Source organism: Schistocerca serialis, chromosome 5, assembly GCF_023864345.2.
Source record: "Schistocerca serialis cubense isolate TAMUIC-IGC-003099 chromosome 5, iqSchSeri2.2, whole genome shotgun sequence".
NCBI classification, from domain to species: Eukaryota; Metazoa; Arthropoda; class Insecta; order Orthoptera; family Acrididae; genus Schistocerca; species Schistocerca serialis.
Window position 1 is genome coordinate 69,097,538 of NC_064642.1, and position 23,600 is coordinate 69,121,137.

Here is a 23,600-nt window from a genome sequence, read left to right on the forward strand (position 1 = left end):
GTTAAACTGGAGCTGAAAAGAACTGGGGTAACTGAAAACCAGTTGTTTCAGTGATAATGGCCATCCCTAGATCACACACCCTATTAAAAACCACATCCCATATTTTGTAATGTCCAGTGGACCATCATGAATCATGATGACTTCAGTGTAGTTATTATCTTTTAATAAAAGTGTCATTTCCATTTGTCTGCATATTTCTTTCAGTTATGTTTTGTGCTATACTGTAGTAGTTCTTTTTGTCCGTGGTCCAAGTTCCCTCAAGTTATGTTACTTGGCGGCGATACATCGTGCAAAAGTTACTTTTGTCCTTAAAATTTGCAAAAAAATTAATAGAATAACATTAAATAAAGTGCAAAAAGTTTGTTTAGATGGGTACTGATTACATTTATTAATAATTTTTTCAATATGAATGTCCACATTGTTAAACACTAATTGAATAAAAGATTGAGAGTTTTACTGCTTTTTACACACTGGATGCTTCAAACTATCTGATATCATTACAGAATTAATTCAAAAGATGACAGCACATATACAAGATCTCTTGATCCAACTTTTCTATATGCCATTTTTTCCAACACCGGTACCTACTTGGATATTAGAAACATAGGAACTCTGTCATACTGCTGAAATAACAGAATGTGAAAGGCAGTTGATTGTCATCTTTCGATTTCAATCCTCAGCTTTCTTTTCTGGACAAATCATCATTCTAAGAACCAATTTTGATGATCCCAGATGCAACTGTCAACTTTATGCAAGACAATTTCTGAAGGGAAATACATTTCCACTTCATAAACTTGTGATCTAATGGCCTCCAGGATTACAGCAGCAGTTTCAATAATTCAGGTGTGTTTCTCTTGTTGGTATCTGCTTCTGGTCTGATACCACATTTAATGTATGATGGAATAGCTGTGTTTTAAAAGGTTATTATGGTTTTCTTGTGCTGGTTTATTTTTTCAATGAGTAACAAATCTTACAGAATTTCTAGAACAGCAGTCTTTGTATCATCTCAGTTTCTGAGAAGTATGCATTATAATTCTTCAGAATGTCTCAGAGTGCAAAATGTCATTCATCATCATTTCCTCCAAATGCTCACCAATGATATTTATTTTTACGGATGCCTCATTATCTTTTGGTCATTCATCACTACTGTGAATTGCAACATCATATTTGAAAAACCTGTTTGCTCAGTTACCATGGTATCTACCGTCAACAACAAAAAGACCTTTGATGTGTCCTACTCAAACTTTTACTTTGGTGCCCAAGTCATTATTCAATTTTGTCACCATTTCCGTTATTGATTCTGAAAACGTCTTTGTAAGGTCACTATCAACTTGTCTTGTTTTTTTCCCCCAGTTGGTTTCTTCACTTTGTTCTTGATGTACTCCTGTGATGAGTCTTCCCCAGAAAGTAAATAGTTTCTTTTAAGTAAGATTTGGACTGATGATCAATAAATGTAGGACTCATTTTCCTTTGTACCTGTTCTGCATAATGATCCTTCCAATAATATTTCCTACAATTTTCACGAACAACAGAAGCGATGGAGTTCATCAAATCAGCTTGTTTACCATCCTTTCACATATTAATCCTGATAATAAATGTTTATACACCTTTTTCCTTCACAGCGTGAAATCTACCTTGTCTGTAACACTTTCACCACAAATAAAATATTCAGATGTCATGCTGACTTCCACTCACAAATGTAACTGTTGAGTTCAATAGGGGGGTGACAGTGGTGGAGGCAGTAAGAAACATTTGTGCAATGTATAGTGATAATACCACTGGACACAGCAAGGCAAGAAAATGGTTTTCTCATTTTAAGAAGCATCATTTTGACATTATTTCTTCACTTCCAGGAAGGTCTACAAGTAATGAAGTGTGATCATTCCACCATTGTGCAACATTTGTATGCAATTGGGAAGGTTCAGAAGTCAGGTGTATGGTTACTGCATGCTCCAACACAAAATCACAAAATTAGCAGGTGATCACATGTGCATCTCTGCTTGATTGTCACCAATTGGCCCATGAGCAACACTGACCATTCCTATCCTGTATCATTACTGGTGATGAGAAATGGTGTCTTTATGCTAACATAAGGAAAAGAAAGGAATGGTTGAGGCCAAACAATGCAGCAACTCCATGTACAAAAACTTAGGTGCACCGAGAAATATTAATGTTATGCATCTGGTGGAACAGTGATGGTGTGGTGTACTATGAATTGTTTCTCTGAGGTGTAACCATCACTGCTGAAATTTATTGTCAACAACTGAGATGTCTTGCAGACACAATCCATGAACAAAGACCAGGAAGACAGCATGAAGTATGCTACTCCATGATAATGCCCAGCTGCATTCTGCTAAACTGACAAAAAAACAGTGTACAAGATTTGAGCTGGAAAGTCATTCCACGCCCCTTTATTCACCTAACCTTGGGCCCTCAGAGTTTCACCTTTTCCACTTGTGACGAAGCAAGCTGGGATCTTTTTACTTCCTCTCTTGTTTTGCCATCCACCTCCTTAAATTCATTTTATTTTCATTTTTGCCTTATTACCTTTAACATGCACGAGTATAATCTGCATTTCCATAAAAGAGGAAGTTTGGCCCTCATCTTAAAGAAATATAGCACTAGGTTGTGCTTAGTTTTGTGAATGTAATTAATTTCCTAATTTATTTTGACCGTTCCTAATAAATACCTTTGTTGAGGGTGAAATCAGTAATTATTTCCTGACTTTTGATTCTCTAATAATTATTCTCTAATAATTACAAATGTTTGGATGAAGAACTGCTAGGAGTCTTAAAATATTTATTTGGCTCTATTCGAAAACATATTAGCAAATATCTAAAATAATTACCAGATTTGTCAAAAGCATTGTTTATGTAACTATATCTGTTAATTTCATTATTTAAACAAATAATTCAGCCTAATCTTTGTGATAGAAGAAACTGTTAAAAAGAAGGAATTTTTCGATGTATTCAGTCAATTGAATGAGTTATGTTTTAATTGTAACTTCTGTAATTTAAACATCGAACAATGTTTAGTTTCAGCACCTATTATTGTGAGGCCCAATTTTTGGTTCTGAGACAATCAGTCCATGGCCGATATTAAGAGGGAAATTATATAATGTTTCAAGTAACAACAATGCATCAGCTTAACAGTGGAATTAGTGTCACACAAACAGGCTGTGGGTTAAAACAATGACAGTGTCTGTTCAATTTATTTGAGAAATACTGTCACACGTATCTTATTATTCTGTAAGCTCTGTGAATTGTGTAGTTAGGTATTTACTGCTCATAGATGTTCAACAATAAACTATTGTAGCAGTATGCTGTTTCCCTGCAACCTATTACTGAGGCTTAACATTTACCAATAGTGAACAGTCCATATAACTGTGTAATATTGAGGGGTTGTAAACAGTGAAAGTAAAGGTGGTTGGTTGGTTTGGGGAAGGAGACCAGACAGCGTGGTCATTGGTCTCATCGGATTAGGGAAGGATGGGGAAGGAAGTCAGCCGTGCCCTTTCAGAGGAACCATCCCGGCATTTGCCTGGAGCGATTTGGGGAAATCACGGAAAACCTAAATCTGGATGGCCAGACGCGGGATTGAACCGTCGTCCTCCCGAATGCGGAAAGTAAAGAACAGTGAAATGCAACAGTGCAACTGTCGGCATCATTTACAGTAGCCAGTGTTGAAAGGTGAATGTCACATACTCTCTATCGAACAAAATTCAAGGAACTTCCTTTCCAGATGAAAATGTGCTCTGAATGTGGCTCAATGAGTTCTTTGCCTCAAAACCACATGATATGTCCTTTTGCAGAATAAAAAAATTATTCTAGTGTTGGCAGACTGTTGTAAACAGTGAAAGAGAATATATTCTGGATAACTAAAGTCTCTGTTGTGTGTATATGTTGTGTTCATTAAACTTATGAAAAAATGCTATGAACTTAATGCACCAAACCAATATTTCCATATTTCAAAATGTTGACAGGCAAATATTGTTTTCATGCCAAATATGTTGTGACTGTAGTAACAGAATGCTACTCTTAATTCAGACCAAGCATCCACAGTAGAAGGAAAATGTTTCCCTGCAACATTTCATTTGTGGCTGCCTCCTGTTTCCTGAAGCATCACAACAACAAACAAAAACATATATTAACACTGTGGATTCTTGTCAGGATATTGCTCTCTATAAAGTTCCTCTGTCTGTGCAGCATTACACCTACCTTCAACCACAATAAAGGAAAAGTAATGATTGTGCAGTTTTTAACTGAAGACTGCACTTATTTTAGAGAACTTACCATTTAATAGTACTTCATTTCTGATTCTTGAAATTTTCCTGGCTTAAAGAGTATTCCATAAAGTTTTGGGATGTAAGCTGCATGATGTCAGTGTTGTGTTAACATTTGTTTATTGGCATCTCCAGCAAGTGGACAACTTATCTTACCCCACTTACCTGCACAGTGTGCTATAAAGGAGAGTCAAAGTCACTTCCATGTTACATTTTTAATAACTTCATGCTTATGTGAATGGTACACTGTACATGGTTTCAATAGGTCTTGAGGAGAGAAAACAGATTACTCAATAAAAAACATAGGATGCTATTTAAAAAAAAGACATACTGCTGTTCATATCTTCATGACAAACACAGTTACAAGAAAGGCAACCATGCTGGTTAATCCACCCCCCCTTCTGGTATCAAACCCCAAGTTTCTTAAATAATTTCTGGGAAAAAAACAATTGTTCACTTGATGTCGCACACATGCATATGTTTGTGAGCTGAGCAGAAATGAATTATCAAGCAAGGGAACTTAAGTACAGCAGAGCCCATACTATTGGGGCAAACTGTCACGAAAAAAGAAGAGTGTATGTAATTTCTTTTGTAAGCATTTTTTCATCATAGCCTGACAGGATTTGATTGTGTTTAAACAAGAGTGGTAAGAACTGAATATCCATGCTCTGTGATGTTTACTGGTTGCTCTTGATGAGGAAGTATTGTTCTGTTTTATATACTGTTTCATGGAACAGAATACAATTTTGGAAAAGCCAGTTAATCATTTAGTTATGAATTAACTTTAATATTGTGATACAGAGTACTACTGATAACTGACAATCACTTCAGTGAGAGGTTTCATTATTATTTTGAGCCATTTCTTGAGTTTTCTTGTCGTTGTGAAAATCACAAGATTTAATATAAATAATAGACTTTTTAGAAGCAAACCTATTATAACCACCAGAATACATAATGATAACTTGTGTTTCCTTAGAAACTCATACTATGAGTAAAGTGGTATGTGATGAGTGCACCTAACTCACATGAAATATATAAGACACCTCCCAATTTTATCTATACCTCTGAATGGCTAACAAATATTGCAGCTGTTCTTCACGAATGTCTTCATTTTTCATTAATAACATGTGCCTGTTTGCTGTTTTTCTCTAAATCTTAAATTACCAATAAACTTTCATAGAACTCAAGCAGCCAGACGCAGTGGTCTAGTGGTTCTAGGCGCGCAGTCCGGAACCGCGGGACTGCTACGGTCGCAGGTTCGAATCCTGCCTCGGGGATGGATGTGTGTGATGTCCTTCGGTTAGTTAGGTTTAAGTAGTTCTAAGTTCTAGGGGACTGATGACCACAGAAGTTAAGTCCCATAGTGCTCAGAGCTATTTGAACCATTTTGAACTCAAGCAAACAGTCCAGAAAGTTTAATCTCTTTAAAAAAAAAAAAACAGGAAGCAATGTTCTCACTGTTAGCCATTCATCATTCATTTTGTGGGCATTGTGTACTACCCATCAAGCAGTACATCTCAATGAAATTGCCCATTTTCATTCCAGCTTCTTTCTTAGATGCCCCCTATTTAGTGTGGAAAATGGTCCAGCTGGTTTGTCAATCCTATGGCCCTCACTCTCAATGCATCTCAAGTGACTCACATATATACTCATACTGCCAATAACATATGAAAGAACATTGTTCAGATTAATAGGGTTGTTTAGATTAGCCTCGTTCCTTAGAAAGTTGTATATACAATTCACAAAGACTTAAAAAAGGTGTCAGGCAAATTATTTAAATGCAACCATTACAGATAATAGACTGTTTCTTCCCTGAGCATACAAACCAATACATACATAGGCCTACTATGCATTCTGATGTTGTAACATGTGTCATGTCTGACTGAATATGTTAAGAATGAAAGATTTTTCATATTTTTGTACAAACCTTGTTCAATGAATATACATGATGCCATGGCCTCCAAGGAGGTCCAGCAGTGGGAAGAAATATATTACTCGTGCCTTCAATGACTGGGAATGGAGGCTCCGTTTGAAGCCTGGCAACACCAGTGATAGCAGAAAAAATTGCTTTTAATGCAGGTGAATAGTTCACTAATTCCTGGCCCCTTTCATCCAACTGGGGAAGTACCCATTCTTGAGGAGGTAATATCTGACTACCTTTCACTACTGGCCTCACATAATCCACCACCAAATCTGACAAACTTGGTGGAAGCCAAAATGAACCAAGAGGATGAATGAAAGGAGGTTTTGCCTCTACGCTTGCCTGCAAGGAGAACAAAATGCTAAATGAAACATCAGACAAATGGCTGTGCCTTATCTTAAATTATCTTATGAAAGAATAAAAGTTTATGTTTGAAGTTAACTGATGCTATTTTTCTACAAATATGATGAAAATGAGTACTAGTCCAAGGTAGGGAGATGCAAGAGAGAAACTGATTGTACAATCTGCAGTTCCTAAGAATATGCTTTATACATTCTATACTACAAAACTGTAGCCTTGTTGAAGAGTCAACCTGCCAGTCATTACTTACGGTGGTTCATCAGAGGAGAAGAAAGTAATATTGGTACACAGTTAGTTTGTAGAATTTGCAAATGCATGTTTGTCACTAGACACAGTGACTGACATATGCCGTCAATACGTATCAGCACTGAGCCCTTATTCATTCATTGCGTTATGTAGATACTCCCACCCCTCCTAAAGTGGTGTTCCGTAACATCCTAGGCCATCCATCTCTATGCCACTCACAAGCTCAACCCCTTAACACAAAGATCTTGTCCCTGTGGAAGAGCCAGTTGCAAGACCTTTGCAACCCACCCATCCGGCACTTCCTATTCCAGTTCTATCACAGGCTTATCCCACCCCATCAGAGGCCAGGTCACCACTGAAAGCAGCCATGTCATATACCAGCCCTCTGGCAATCATCGTGCTCCTTTTATACTGGTATGACTACCAACCAGCTGCCCACCAGGAGGAACAACCACGGCCAAACTATGGCCGAGAGAATAGCAGTAGATCACCCTGTGGCACAACATGCAGCTAACCATACCATGCTTCATTTCAGTGGCTGCTTCACTACGTGAGTCATCTGCATCCTCCCCTCCACCTCTAGCTATTGTGAACTGTGCAGGTGAGAGCTATCCTTTCAGCACACTTTTCGCACCCAAAATTAACTCACCCTCGACCTATGGTAACATACTATCCCCACACTGTCGACCCAACAGTTTCCACACCCTCTGTTCTATCACCTTCTCACTATTTTCATCTCCCACCTTCTTGGTGTGCCAACCTCTGCCAATACACCTGCCCTTCTTTCCCCACTCCTCTCCTTTTCACTCAGTTTTCTCCCTCCCCACCTCCCTGCCCCACAGCCCCCTAGTACAGTGCCTGTTGGCAATCTACTCCCTGCACACTCTGCCAGACAGTGCTCCTCTCTCCCCAACCGTGCACTGTTATCCCTTCCCCATTCCTGCCCCCTCCAGATTACTGCTCCCATTCCACATGACCCCTGCATTCTATTCCGAGCTGCCAGAGATGACAGTCATATGTGCGTGAAGTGTGCATGCTTTGTGAATGAATGTGTGTGTATGTGTCTCTTTCTTTTTCTGATGTAGGTTGTGGCCAAAATCTAATGTGTAAGTGTCTTTTAATTGTCTGCATCTTAACATGTCATTTTTATAGTAAGTAGCAATCTATCTTTTTCTTTAATCAGAAAATTATGTTTTGTAATCCACACGTATTATAATAATGTACTGCATGTGTGAATGTACATATGTTCCACATCTCATCATAAACCACTGGACTGATTTCAAACTTCGGACACACATCACGTACTGTGTGGAATGAATTGCTGTGGGGGTAAGAACAACCAGAAACAAATTTTTTTCATCCAGAATCTGAGAATAAGATAACTTAATGACTTGCATCAAATTTTATACATAATTTCAAATCTTTACAAAACTTTTTCTCACTGACATCCCTCACAAAATGATTAAAGAGTTAAACTTTATCACTTATTACATTTTCACTGTTCATGCTGTAAAACTGCTGCACAAAGCATGATGTTTAATTTACTGCTGCTTTACTGCCAATTCTATTTGCAACACATTCTTCAGACAGTATTTATATTCACCACTGAAAGTAACTGCAAGGTTATATCATTGTACGACATGTAGTTCAGGAAATATGATGTCATAAAAACTGAGATGTGTGAAAAACTGCATATCATGCATGGTATTTAAATTTATTGCTTCTTTGCTACTAACTCAGTTCATGACACATTTTTCAGACAGTTTTCACACATGCCACAGAATGTATCTAAAAAATTATATCATTTTATGACACGTAGTTTAGGAGATGTGACACCATAAACATTGAGCTGTGTGAAAACAAAACTGCAAGGCCTAATTTGCTGGACATACAGGTGAAATATGTCTACAAAAATGTATGAAATACATTAAACATATGTGAAATACATGTAACAGGTGTGTGTGCAGGCAAATCCATGGGTAAAAACTTAAAAACTTCTTCTAAACCCCTGGATCAATTAAACCAAATTTGGTACACATATACTTACTGTGAGTGAATTTTGTAATTTTACTTGTATTTAAATGTTGGGACCATGGCGTAATACCAAACCTTGCCACAGTGACACATTTTATTAAGACTGCCACTGCATGGAGCAGGCTAGTCAAAGAGAGGGTGTGCTATTTGAGATAATGTTTAGATGCCATTTCAGAAGAATTGTTCCATCTACATCTAAAAGTTGCAACACATCTCCCACCTGTACCATGGGATTGGGCTGATGGAATGACTTCAGCCAAGTTTGGCTGGATCCATAGGAATGCAAGTTCTCAGAAGATGTCAAAATTTGATTCTCTGTTTCCACAGCAGTCACCGCCAAGGCAGATGTTGCATGACATTTCACTGTCAACTTCACGGAGAAATGTTTCGATGCTGTGATGCTGTCTGCATTAGGGAAATGACTCAGTTTTCTATCTACACCTTAGCACCACCTGTAGTAAGTTTTGTGAGTGGTGTTTAATAAGCTGTATGATTCCTTCCTTCTGTGTTCTTTTGAAAGCTCCTCCTCAATGGAGTGACTTACCTCCACAAAAATGGCTGCTCTATAAAATTTGAGAGGATCCTGATACAGAGGTACAGGTAATTCATCACTATTGTTACCTCATAGTGGGTATGTAGATAAGATAAATGTCTATTAAGTGATTCTGCATATAGGAATATTGATCATGATCCTACAGGATGTGCACAATGGATGACTTCTGTGCTCCTGAATTCTTCTTCATTACCTCGAGGGATCATCAAGTGACTAAGACCACAAAGTTGTGTACCACCAAGACTGCATGGTCTTCCTAAAGTTCATACCAAATATCTACCTTTGTCCACAACTGTAAGTGATACTGGTGACCCCCTTGTATGATTTAACCCAACACCTCACTTTCTTGATGTGGCTGCTCATGGACAAAAGCTCATATCATGTATGAAAGTTGGATGATTTCATCAACAGACAGGTACACTCTGCCTAAGTAGTTCAAAGTGTTTAGTGAGCTTTGATATAGTCTCTCTTTTTACGAAGGTCCCTCCCTCAGATTCTTTGGCACTAATTGGTAATAAGTTGCAGGTGGACATCACTGTTTTGTTTTGGCATGCTCCTTCCCAACCTATTTTATGTTCAACCATAAATATTTTGAGAAGACTGGCAGTGTCACCATGGGTAGCTTTCTGTCTCCCCTAAAGTGCGCGTCATATATCTTGGCGGCCGAGTTTAGGTTCGTTCTGCGCATCTGACGTCACAAAACACAGTCAGCCAATGAACAGAGAACGATGTTGCCAGATTTCGACTGCAGTGCAGAGCACAGACAAGTGTCTTCAGTTTTAGAAACGTTCAGTCATAAATAAAGTAATAGAACAAAAGCAATGTCTTGATAGCAGACTTTCTTTTATAGAAAGTTTGGAAAAAGCATTCTTTATACCAATTGCTTCATATTCTATTAATTAATTAAACCAAACAAGCAATAAGACTCCTAATTCAGGCGATAGCAAGGAAAGGTGTTTGTTTCAATCTCACGAACTGTGTTTTCGCAATACAGAACAGCGGTAATTGTTTATTTCCTACTGTACTTTGACGAAGCGTGAGTAATTCATAGTCATACCAACAGTGTTTATAAGTAGTTGCGTGAGTGTTAGAGTCTTTATGGAGTTACATTTTTCGCTGAGCTAAGGTAGCGGAATGGTGAAGGTGTTGGGCTGCCAAGTGAAAGGTTATGAGTTCAAACCTTGTATAGTGCTTAATATTTTCTTTATTTAAAAACAATATTGGAGTGCCTTACTTCACGAATTTAATTCGTTTGAATGAAATTTCTAGTGCTTTGCCTCTTCATTAACTTTTTCACTGCTGCAGACACGTGCTCCCCGCATTCCGTGCTGTGCGCGATTTTGTCATCACTGCACTACTCGCCTGTGCAGACACATGGTGTCCCCACTGCTTTGACACACTTATCATTCGATTTCACAAAAACTATTTGGCCAAAAAATTTGATTATTACACGTCTTCTTGACTGATACCTTCCCCCCATAAATGACTTAATTTTGTTTTGATGTGCAGCATTAAATGTAGTAATCCATTGCACGAAATTTTGAAGAGTTTGCAGAGGTAAAAGTCCATAGTGTATACTTTCCGTATGGTCAATTTTAGTTGCCACAATGTTGAGAATGAAATGTGGACAAGATACCTAAATTTCATATAATATTTACTGTATAATAATATCTCATTTAATTTAAGCACCACATAGGTGTCATATGTAATATTGAGAAATATTCCGTCTTTCGCGACTGTAATAAAAGTTTTATTTACACAGGGCGCGTTTGGCTTTATTTTAAAGCACTTCCATCGGTGAAAGGTATGGCACATACACAATGGTATTCATGTTCTATTTCTTGTTTTTGTTCCACAGTCGCAGTTTTACCAATGGTATTGAAATATATCCCTCTTCTGCAACTGTAATAAGCGACTTATTTAGACCAGACGTGTTTCTCTCTTTTGAAGCATCATAAGAGGACTGAATTTTGTGTCCTCCATTGCTAAGTCACCTTTCGTAGTTTTGTGCTGCGTTAGCACAATATTCAACGTTTGTGTTGGCTCATCAGTGTTTTAGCAAATAAATGCTGTTTGTGTGTGCCACACACAAAATTATATTTGACATAGCTCTGAGCACTTCACTGACAGACGGTATATTCAAGTCCTAATGTATTTGCAAGTCCACAGTTTTGTTTAATGTATTTTGTCTACTTCCATTTTATTGATTGAAGTGCTTTAAAATAAAGCCAAATGTGCCCAGTGTAAGTAAAACTTTTGTTACAGTCGCGAAAGGTGGAATATTTCTCAATATTACATACGACACTTATGTGGTACTTAAATTAAATAAAATATATAGGTATCTTGTCCACATTTCATTCTCAACGTTGTGGCAACTAAAATCGACCATCCGTAAAGTATATATACTCTATGGACTTTACCTCTGCAAACTCTTCAAAATTTCGTGCAATGGTTTACTATATTTAATACTGCATAATAACTGCGTTGAACATCAAAACAAAATTAAGTCATTTATGGGGGGAAGGTATCAGTCAAGAAGATCGGTAATAGTTTTTGTGGAATCGAATGATAAAGAGTGTCAAAGCAGTTGGAACACAATGTGTCTGCACAGGCGAGCAGTGCAGTGACAAAATCGCCCACAGCGCGGAATGCAGGGAGCACGTCTTTGTAGCAGCGAAAGGGTTAATGCGGCCGTGGTGGCTTTGCTTCATGAACTGCGCGCTCCCCCCTAAACGTAAGCTTGCGAACTATGCTGTACTATGGCGCTGCTTCTCTTGGCGCGTGCATCGTGTGCAACTGGCAATGCAGCAATCTCCCGCGTCTAGGCGGGCATGCGCGAGCCGCCAAGATAAAAGAATTGAACTATAGTGAAATGAAATGAAATGATCATATGGCATTTTTGGCCAGGAGGCCCCATCCGGGGACGTTCAGCCGCCAAAATGCAAGTCTTATTTCAATCAATACCACATTGGGTGACTTGCGTCCTGGTGATGAGGATGAAATGATGATGAGGACACACAACACCCAGTTCACAAGCAGAGAAAATCTTCAATCTGGCCACGAATCGAATTCGGGCCCGTTGCATGGAAGGCAAGCACGTTGCCACTCAGCTGAGCAGGCAGCAGTGGCCAACCCTATATAAAGAACTTTGAGAGGAGAGATCACTTGACTCATTCACTGTGGAATTAAAGAAAGGTAGTTGTCTTCCTTTCCTGGACATCCTAGTTAGATGGAAGAATGATGGGTCTCTGAGGCATTTAGTTTATCATAAGCACACATATACCAACTTGTATTTACAATCATGAAGTTGTAGTCATCCATTGCAGATTGTTAGTGTGCTTAAAATACTTGTACATAGAGCTCACATGGCCTCAGATGCACATAGTTTGCCTAAAAAGCTCAACCACAAAAGACATTGTACAGGGAAAATCGATATTCTACTCGTAAAATTAATGAGGCCTTATCAGTTAAAAGCAAGAACCAATAAGTGGATGAAGAGGAAGGCATGCTGGCAAAATCTCTAGTTTTTCTTCCCTTTGTTGGAAATTTTTATTTAGAATCCTCCATAATTTTCAGGTGAAAGTGTCTTTTTTTTTTTTTGTTTTTTTTTTTTTTTTGTTTTTTTTTTTTTTTTCCACCATCTAAGGTGAAAGAAGGTTGTATACATGGAAGAACCCTGGAGATACTAAAAGGTTTCAGATAGATTATATAATGGTAAGACAGAGATTTAGGAACCAGGTTTTAAATTGTAAGACATTTCCAGGGGCAGATGTGGACTCTGACCACAATCTATTAGTTATGAACTGCAGATTAAAACTGAAGAAACTGCAAAAAGGTGGGAATTTAAGGAGATGGGACCTGGATAAACTGAAAGAACCAGAGGTTGTACAGAGTTTCAGGCAGAGCATAAGGGAACAATTGACAGGAATGGGGGAAAGAAATACAGTAGAAGAAGAATGGGTAGCTTTGAGGGATGAAGTAGTGAAGGCAGCAGAGGATCAAGTAGGTAAAAAGACAAGGGCTAGTAGAAATCCCTGGGTGACAGAAAAAAAATTGAATTTAATTGACGAAAGAAGAAAATAAAAAAAGGCAGTAAATGAAGCAGGCAAAAAGGAATACAAACGTCTCAAAAATGAGATCGACAGGAAGTGCAAAATGGCTAAACAGGCATGGCTAGAGGAAAATGTAACGATGTAGAGGCTTTTCTCACGAGGGGTAAGATAGATACTGCCTACAGGAAAATTAAAGAGACCTTTGGAGAAAGGAGAACCACTTGTATGAATATCAAGAGCTCAAATGGAAACCCAGTTGTAAGCAATGAAGGGAAAGCAGAAAGGTGGAAGGAGTATGTAGAGGGTCTACACAAGGGCAATGTACTTGAGGGCAATGTTATAGAAATGGAAGAGGATGTAGATGAAGATGAAATGGAAGATATCATACAGCGTGAGGAGTCTGATAGAGCACTGAAAGACCTAAGTCGAAACAAGGCCCCGGGAGTAGACAACATTCCATTAGAACTACTGACAGCCTTAGGAGAGCCAGTCCTGACAAAACTCTACCATCTGGTGAGCAAAATGTATGAGACAGGCGAAATACCCTCAGACTTCAAGAAGAATATGATAATTCCAATTCCAAACAAAGCAGGCATTGACAGATGTGAAAATTACTGAACTATCAGTTTAATATGTCATGGCTGCAAAATACTAACGCAAATTCTTTACAGACGGATGGAAAATCTGGTAGAAGCCGACCTCGGGGAAGATCAGTTTGGATTCCGTAGAAATGTTGGAATACATGAGGCAATACTGACCCTACAACTTATTTTAGAAGCTAGATTAAGAAAAGGCAAACCTACATTTCTAGCATTTGTAGACTTAGAGAAAGCTTTTGACAATGTTGACTGGAATACTCTCTTTCAAATTCTGAAGGTGGCAGGGGTAAAATACAGGTAGCGAAAGGCTATTTACAATTTGTACAGAAACCAGATGGCAGTTATAAGAGTCGAGGGACATGAAAGGGAAGCACTGGTTGGGAAGGGAGTGAGACAGGGTTGTAGCCTCTCCCCGATGTTGTTCAGTCTGTATATTGAGCAAGCAGTAAAAGAAACAAAAGAAAAATTCGGAGTAGGTATTAGAATCCATGGAGAAGAAATAAAAACTTTGAGGTTCGCCGATGACATTGTAATTCTGTCAGAGACAGCAAAGGACTTGGAAGAGCAGTTGAATGGAATGGACAGTGTCTTGAAAGGAAAATATAAGATGAACATCAACAAAAGCAAAACGAGGATAATGGAATGTAGACAAATAAAAAAGGGTGATGCTGAGGGAATTAGATTAGGAAATGAGACACTTAAAGTAGTAAAGGAGTTTTGCTATTTGGGGGGGGGGGGGGGGGGCAAAACAACTGATGATGGTCGAAGTAGAGAGGATATAAAATGTAGACTGGCAATGGCTAGGAAAGTGTTTCTGAAGAAGAGAAATTTGTTAACATTGAGTATAGATTTAAGTGTCAGGGACTCGTTTCTGAAAGTATTTGTATGGAGTGTAGCCACGTATGGAAGTGAAACATGGACAATAAGTAGTTTGGACAAGAAGAGAATAGAAGCTTTTGAAATGTGGTGCTACAGAAGAATGCTGAAGATAAGTTGGGTAGATCACATAACTAATGAGGAGGTATTGAATAGAATTGGGGTGGAGTTTGTGGCACAACTTGACAAGAAGAAGGGACTGGTTGGTAGGACATGTTCTGAGGCATCAGGGGATCACAAATTTAGCATTGAAGGGCAGTGTGGAGGGTAAAAATTGTAGAGGGAGACCAAGAGATGAATAAACTAAGCAGATTCAGAAGGCTGTAGGCTGCAGTAGGTACTGGGAGATGAAGAAGCTTGTACAGGATAGAGTAGCATGGAGAGCTGCATCAAACCAGTCTCAAGACTGAAGACCACAACAACAACAACAATTGACTTACCATCATACTATGCACATATTTATTCAGTATTTGGTGAACTATTCTTCTAAACCTTAGCAGAACAGAATACATTACAATAAATTTTCTCATTAAATAGAAATCGAGCAGATGCATCATTCACCATGGTTTGCTTGTATGCCAGAAGACTGCTTACTGTGTGGTACTTTCACAAGGCTGCAAGAGTGAAATTACAATGGACTACAACATACATACATTGGGACTACCAATAGTGATAGGAGACCTCTTTACTCCAAAGTTAGTGGGTCTTAATTTGCTCTTAGTATTTTTATCTGTAGTAGTAGTTTTATTCATGAATCTCTTTTATAGGGATAGTGGACACACTGAGTAAGAACAGTGCAGGTAGTTGGCCATGGTCTTATAGCAGGAACCATCCCAGCATTTGCTTGAAGTAATTTACAGAAACTACGGGAAACCTAAATAAGTATGACTGGATGGGAATTAGATCCTACCTCTTCCTGAATAGAAATTCAGTCTGTTAAAAACAGTGCAACCTCATCTGAGTTATATGTAGTGTATATCGTCATCTAGTTTATACATTCTTGCAAAGAAGTTATTTCACAATACAAAATTCTATTGCTAAAACAGTCATTCATTTCTCAACATCAATCACTGTAACCAATACCCATGCTAAACATGCATCATTCTATAATGTAACAAGATAATGTTGTGTTCTTCATTCATTTCGCAACACCAATCACAGAGCACCCTAGAGGTGACATCAGAGCCATGATAAGAATATTTGGCTTCCATTCTGTGTACCACAACCTCCCATTTGCTTACCTCAAAAATAATATTTGTCTGCTGTGAACTGTAAAGGATTTAATAGCTCCTGGTGTAACAAAATGGAGGATTCAGTGGGCAAAAGTCTTTCAAGAGGTGAATACAGTAAAGAACCAGGCCTAGGTAGATGATCTCGGTGCCATAAGTGGGCCATTTGTAGCAATACACACAGACACTGTTGTAGTAAAGCAAGCTGAGACCCATTCACATTTTGTTTTCTTATTTGCCTTCTTAAATACTTTTTTTTCTTAGTTATCATTAGTGATAGTGAGAGATGTGCCTTAAAAAACATGTAATTCTGTAATTCAGAGTATAAGACCAGGCCCAAGGTTGCTAAATTACATTAGTCAGAATAATTTCCTAATTAATTTGAACCATTTCAAGTAACTGATGCTCGTTTTGGCTAACCAACAGTAATCATATCCTATTGTAGTCACACTGTTGAGATGTAAACAGGTGTAATTCCTATGTTACTGATAAAGTTAGGAAAATAACCCTTAGAAATTCTTAAAGTATTCATGTAGGTAATTTCCAAAACATGGTAGGAACATCATCACTTAATTAGTTTCAGGCTAATTAACATTTTTATGTAGTGTATTGTTTATTTAGCTATTTTTGCAGCATCATTGTCGAGAAGGCTTATTTTTGGCAAAACTCTTATTGTAACATAAATTTCAGACAAAAATAGTTTTTATGGTCTATTCAATTAATTTGAAATGTAAAATTCTAATTGTAAATTATTGAAACAAAGTATTTAATAATGTGAAAAACCTTAGTAGTGATTTTTGCAAAGCTATATAAGCACTGGGCCTAAAGCCATTTCCAGGTCAGTCTGTTCCGAGATTTTGAGTGTGGAATCCAGTCAGTCAGAACTATAATAATGTAATGATGCAATGCTGTGTTGTAATGAATAAGAAGATGAACGTTGAAGTAGGCCAATTAACAATGATTATTGATTAACTTTAATGTAAAAGTGCCACATGTGTTGCTCATTTGAGTGAAACTGGTTGTTGGTTGGTTAGGTTATACTGCACAGTGACTGTTATTGTACAATTAGAAGGTGCAGTATGTACACACCTGGTAAATGAGACTTAATTACATAATTAAGACATTCAGTGAGGGGTTCCGACATTTATGGAAGTAAAACCTTTGAAACCAAATGTGTGTGTGTCGGATATATTACTGGATGAGGATATTTACATATTTACAGCCAGTTTGTCACTGTGATTGCTACCACCAAGGAACTACAAGCTGATTTATGACCAGGTAAGTTGTAACATCGCAGCTATTTGCAAGGCTGCAGAGTTTATTCCATTAGGTCAAGCTGTATTGGAGGCTGGCAATGAAGTCTCCAGCCCTGGCCATTATGTAGTCGGCTGCTGGTGTCATAATGCCATCTGTCGCAGTGTGCAGACCATGAGAACTGCTCTGTGTGGAGTGTACTAAGATCACTTATTCATCTCTCCTAAGAAACTAAATAACTAAGATCAATATGGTCTGTTTGTTTTAAAATTTGGTATAGGAACTTTTATAATTTAGAAGAACAGTGTGTAAAATTTTCATGCTGACAACTTTAATAGTTTTGAAAATATAAAAAACCTATTAAAAAGTACTTAACCAACACTTAGTAAGGTAAATTCAGATGCAAATCATGACAGTTTAAGTTTCTTTGTTATTTGAAAACAATAACAGCACTCTCAGTGTGCACAAGTTATTTTTAAGGAATTTTGATTCTAAACTTGTAATAATTTTGCTTTTATAATGGAAATAATAGTTTAAAAGTTTATATTTATATTTTGTGTTAGGGTCGGAGTAGATGAGAGTGAATATGAGTGTGTAAGTGGGGACAACATCAATTTTCAATTTTATAATGTATTACACCATCTGTAACCAACAAGTGTTACATAACCAGGATGTCCCGAAAACGGTGAATTCCCCTAACTGGTGGATGATGTATGTCTAGGACCATTTGCTTTTGTAATAAGGCAGCCAGAAAGATAGTAAAAGGATACTTAGTTCTAAAGTATATTTCAAGCATAGTTTTCTTTTAATTTTCGTTTTTCTTGGTTTTGCAGAACATTTTGTGAATTTTTGCAATATGAAATGACGTAGATGCATCTGTGAATGCTGACTGGAGTAAAGCGGTTTGACGTGAAATTGATCATGAAAGGTTAATCTGACTGGATGATCATTTTGATCAACCAATAAGAGAGAAGTCTTTCCCACATAATTGAGTGAGTCATATGCCCTGTGAGCGACGGCATTGGGTCAGTCATGGAGTCGCTGTTGGACGAGAAGGTCATGTTAAATCTGTCCAAAAAAATTATGTGTAAGTTGAAGAAATGGCAGTTAAATCATGCTCGGTTTATATCGCCATGCTAGTAGATGCAATTACGGACATTTCGGTGCAGTTTTGAGAGGTTTCGGAATATTGGATGCAGAATAAACCGCGTGTGATACTATTGGCCTTGGTCAATATTCTGCGTGGTCTTCCATATGCATGTACAGAACATTTTGGCGAGCATCTTCTTTCGAAGAATCCATTGAAAAAGACTGAATGTGAACTCATTTTGTAACAGTGTGTTGCCTGTGTGAATCTCGTAATATTTCAGGTTGGACTTAGCACATTTCTGGCTGTCTTACGTTGATATAAGCTGCATGAACTAGTAGTTATGTACTACCAACATAAATGTGGGCATGGTGACACAATAACTCAAAAGGACTGTAATAAAACATCAGTATCTACAAACAAACATTTTCAATAAAGGGAGGAAGCACACACTTTGCCTGCTATTAATAGAGATTTACAGGTTTATCTTGTTACTGGAGTTACGCGGACTTTGTAATTGTACGTATGGACAGTGGTTTTCTTCAACTCTGATTTTCTCATTGCCTACATAGTACCTACGAATGCAGGGCAACAGGTGGTGAATGGACACCATACTGAGGTAGGTGAACGTCAATAATTAAATTGCAACGAAGCACGACAACCCCGCCCCACCACAAAGTCACACAGTGTTGCACCTTGGCGTCACCATCTGCTTGCTGGCACTACAGTATTTTTGGTAAAAATGACTTTAACAGCTAAAAAACTACAATAAATCCACTCTAGCATGTATACATACTGGCCAACCAGCCACACTGGTCACTCGTCAAATTGGTGATCATCATGCCATCAACCATCATTGTGCCGGCATCTGCCATATACATCATGAGGTCACTACTGCTCTGTCATCACCCTGACAGGACCACCTGCCAAGTGGCCCAGCCATTGCCTGATTGAGCTGAGGCTCAAACTGAGACCCTCTCAGCCAACGAGCCATGGGGGCGCCCACTAGGGCCAGACAGCTGTTGGTCCAGCGTTCACTTCCTGGACATCTGCATCTGTCACTTGTTGCAACCAGACAGGACTTAGCATCCCGCACTCAGCAGTTACAGCAGTCACAGAAGCACCTGATGTATCTCGGTCACAGCTGGAACCACTGACTACACGAGGTCGTGCTGTGACGAAGCAAGCTGGGACATTCTTACGTCCCCTCTTGTTTTGCCATTTGCCTCCTTAAAATTCATTTTTTAAACTAATTACCATTAACATACATGAGTATAATCTGCAATTTCATAAAAGAGAAAGGTTGGCCTTCACTATTAAAGAATATACCACCAGATATAATTTTGTGCTTAGTTTTATGTATGCAATTGATTTTCTGATTTATTTCAACTATTACTGCTTAGTATCTTTCATTATGGGATGAAATAAGTAATTGTTTAGTAATTTAAATTCTATTGTTGACTTATAAAGCAAATAAAAATTCTATAATAATTATAAACATTTGGAGGAACAACTAATAGTATTCTTAAAGAATCTATTTGACTCTATTCGAAAACACGTTAGCAAATCCAGCTATTAATGAATTCCAAAGTAATTACCAGTTTCATCAAAAGTATTGTTTGCATAACTATATATGTTAATTTAATCATTTAAACAAATAATTCGGCCTAAGTCTTGTAGTAGAAGAAACTGTTAAAAAGGCAGAATTTTTCGATATATTCAGTTAATTTAATGAGTTAAGTTTTAATTGTGATTTCTGTAAATTATGCTTCAAACAGTGTGTAGTTTCAGTGCCTAGTATTGTGATGATATATAAGGGCCCAATTTACGGTCCCGAGACAGTCAGTCCATGGCCAAGTTTCAGACGAGGAACCCGTGTTGGTTAGATCTACAACACTGCATCCACTTAACTGTGAAATAAGTGTAATAGGCTGTGTGCTAAAACAATGACAGTGTCTGGTCAAGATGTACTGTATTATGTGGTAGGAACTGTGTGGTTAGGTTTTTACTGCTTATAGATGTTCAACAGTAAACTATTGTAGCAGTGTGCTGATGTTTTGTTTGCAACCTATTAATGAGACTTATCGAAAGTTAAACAAAAGTGCACTGGCCATGTAACTGTGTATTATTGAGGGGTTGTGAACAGTGAAAGTAAAGAACTGTGAAACGCATCTGTGCAACTGTCAGCTACATCATTTATGTAGTCAGTGTCGAACTTCCAGAACCCTATTTTTCAGCCTGTGTAGCAACATAGTATGTCGACATCGAGAACAATTAATGAAGAAATAAAGCAGGTGAACGTCACAGTGCCACATCTGGGCCATGCTGAGACTAACAGTTGCCAGTTTTCTATGGCACTGCTTTATTGCCATCAGTTCATGGGTCGAGGTCCACCTTCTCACTGCTGTGATAGGAGGTGTAGGATTTGTAATTAGTTAATAACAGGGGTCCTGTACTTATGAGCAGCTTCCAACTCACCCGACTCACCATCGTCCACCAGAGCATACTCACGTCCACTAAATGTTCTGTTCCAAATACACCCTCAAGAAGAACCTTCAGGAATGTGAAATGAGGGAAGGTATACATTACCATGAGACAAAGATACACCGGAAACTTTATCTGTTTCTTTATTAACACTAAACTATCATCATACTACGTAGTGCCATTCATACTCATGCCATCTAAATTTAAAAGAGAAAATTAGTAACCAAGTGCCTACTCTGAAAAAAACTGGTCTCATCAGTTTTATTATGCACCTACTATTTATCTGCTGTTAGCAGCTTCATACATACTTGATTACAATAGTATTTTTCCAATAAAATATTTTTATATCTATAAGTACTCAGTCCTATTTCTAAAGCTATTACTTATCACACAGCTTTGTACCAAAGACTGCCCTTGCAACATTGTTGTTGCTGTTGTGGTCTTCATTCCAGAGACTGGTTTGATGCAGCTCTCCATGCTACTCTATCCCGTGCAACCTTCTTCATCTCCCAGTACCTACTGCAACCTATATCCTTCTGAATCTGTTTGGTGTATTCATCTCTTGGTCTCCGTCTAAGATTTTTACCCTCCACACTGCCCTCCAATACTAAATTGGTGATCCCTTGATGCCTCAGAATACGCCCTACCAATTGATCCCTTCTTCTAGTCAAGTTGTGCCACAAATTTCTCTTCTCTCTAATTCTATTCAATACCTCCTCATTAGTTATGTGATCTACCCATCTAATCAGCTTCTATTCTCTTCTTGTCTAAACTATTTATCGTCCACGTTTCACTTCCATACATGGCTACACTCCATACAAATACTTTCAGAAACGACTTCCTGACACTTAAGTCTATATTCAATGTTAACAAATTTCTCTTCTTCAGAAACGCTTGCCTTGCCATTGCCGGTCTACATTTTATATCCCCTCTACTTCAACCAACATCAGTTATTTTCCTCCCCAAATAGCAAATCTCATTTACTACTTCAAGTGTCTCATTTCCTAATCTAATTCCCACAACATCACCCAATTTAATTCGACAACTTTCCATTACACTCATTTTGGTTTTGATGATGTTCTCCTTTAAAGACACTGTCCATTCCGTTCAGCTGCTTTTCCAGCTCCTTTGCTGTCTCTGACAGAATTACAGTGTCATCGGCGAACCTCAAAGATTTTATTTCTCCTACATGGAACCCAGTTCTGACCAAAGAAGGGAAAGCAGAAAGATGGAAGGAGTATATAGAGGGTCTATTCAAGGATGATGTACTTGAGGACAATATTATAGAAATGGAAGAGAATGTAGATGAAGATGAAATGGGAGATACGATACTGCGTGAAGAGTTTGACAGAGCAGTGAAAGACCTGAGCCGAAACTAGGCCCCAGGAGTAGACAACATTCCATTAGAACTACTGACGGCCATGGGAGAGCCAGCCCTGACAAAACTCTACCATCTGGTGAGGAAGATGTATGAGACAGGCGAAGTACCCTCAGACTTCAAGAAGAATATAATAATTCCAATCCCAAAGAAAGCAGGTGTTGACAGATGTGGAAATTACCAAACTATCAGTTTAATAAGTCACAGCTGCAAAATACTAACACAAATTCTTTACAGACGAATGGAAAAACTGGTAGAAGCCGTAGAAATATTGGAACACGTGAGGCAATACTGACCTTACGACTTATCTTAGAAGAAAGATTAAGGAAAGGCAAACCTACGTTTCTAGCATTTGTAGACTTAGAGAAAGCATTTGACAATGTTGACTGGAATACTCTCTTTCAAATTCTAAAGGTGGCAGGGGTAAAATACAGGGACCGAAAGGCTATTTACAATTGGTACAGAAACCAGATGGCAGTTATAAGAGTCGAGGGGCAGTGGTCGAGGGGCGTGAAAGGGAAGCAGTGGTTGGGAAGGGAGTGAGACAGGGTTGTAGCCTCTCCCCAATGTTATTCAATGTGTATATTGAGCAAGCAGTAAAGGAAACAAAAGAAAAATTCGGAGAGGTATTAAAATCCATGGAGAAGAAATAAAAACTTTGAGGTTCGCCGATGACATTGTAATTCTGTCAGAGACAGCAAAGGACTTGGAAGAGCAGTTGAACGGAATGGACAGTGTCTTGAAAGGAGGATATAAGATGAACATGAACAAAAGCAAAACAAGGATAATGGAATGTAATTGAATTAAGTCGGGTGATGCTGAGGGAATTAGATTAGGAAATGAGGCACTCAAGGTAGTAAAGGAGTTTTGCCATTTGGGAAGCAAAATAACTGATGATGGTTGAAGTAGAGAAGATATAAAATGTAGACTGGCAATGGCAAGGAAAGCGTTTCTGAAGAAGAGAAATTTGTTAACATCGAGTATAGATTTAAGTGTCAGGAACTCGTTTCTGAAAGTATTCGTATGGAGTGTAGCCATGTATGGAAGTGAAACATTGGACGATACATATTTTGGACAGGAAGAGAATAGAAGCTTTTGAAATGTGGTGCTACAGAAGAATGCTGAAGATTAGATGGGTAGATCACATAACTAATGAGGAGGTATTGAATAGAATTGGGGAGAAGAGGTGTTTGTGGCACAACTTGACAAGAAGAAGGGACCAGTTGGTAGGACATGTTCTGAGGC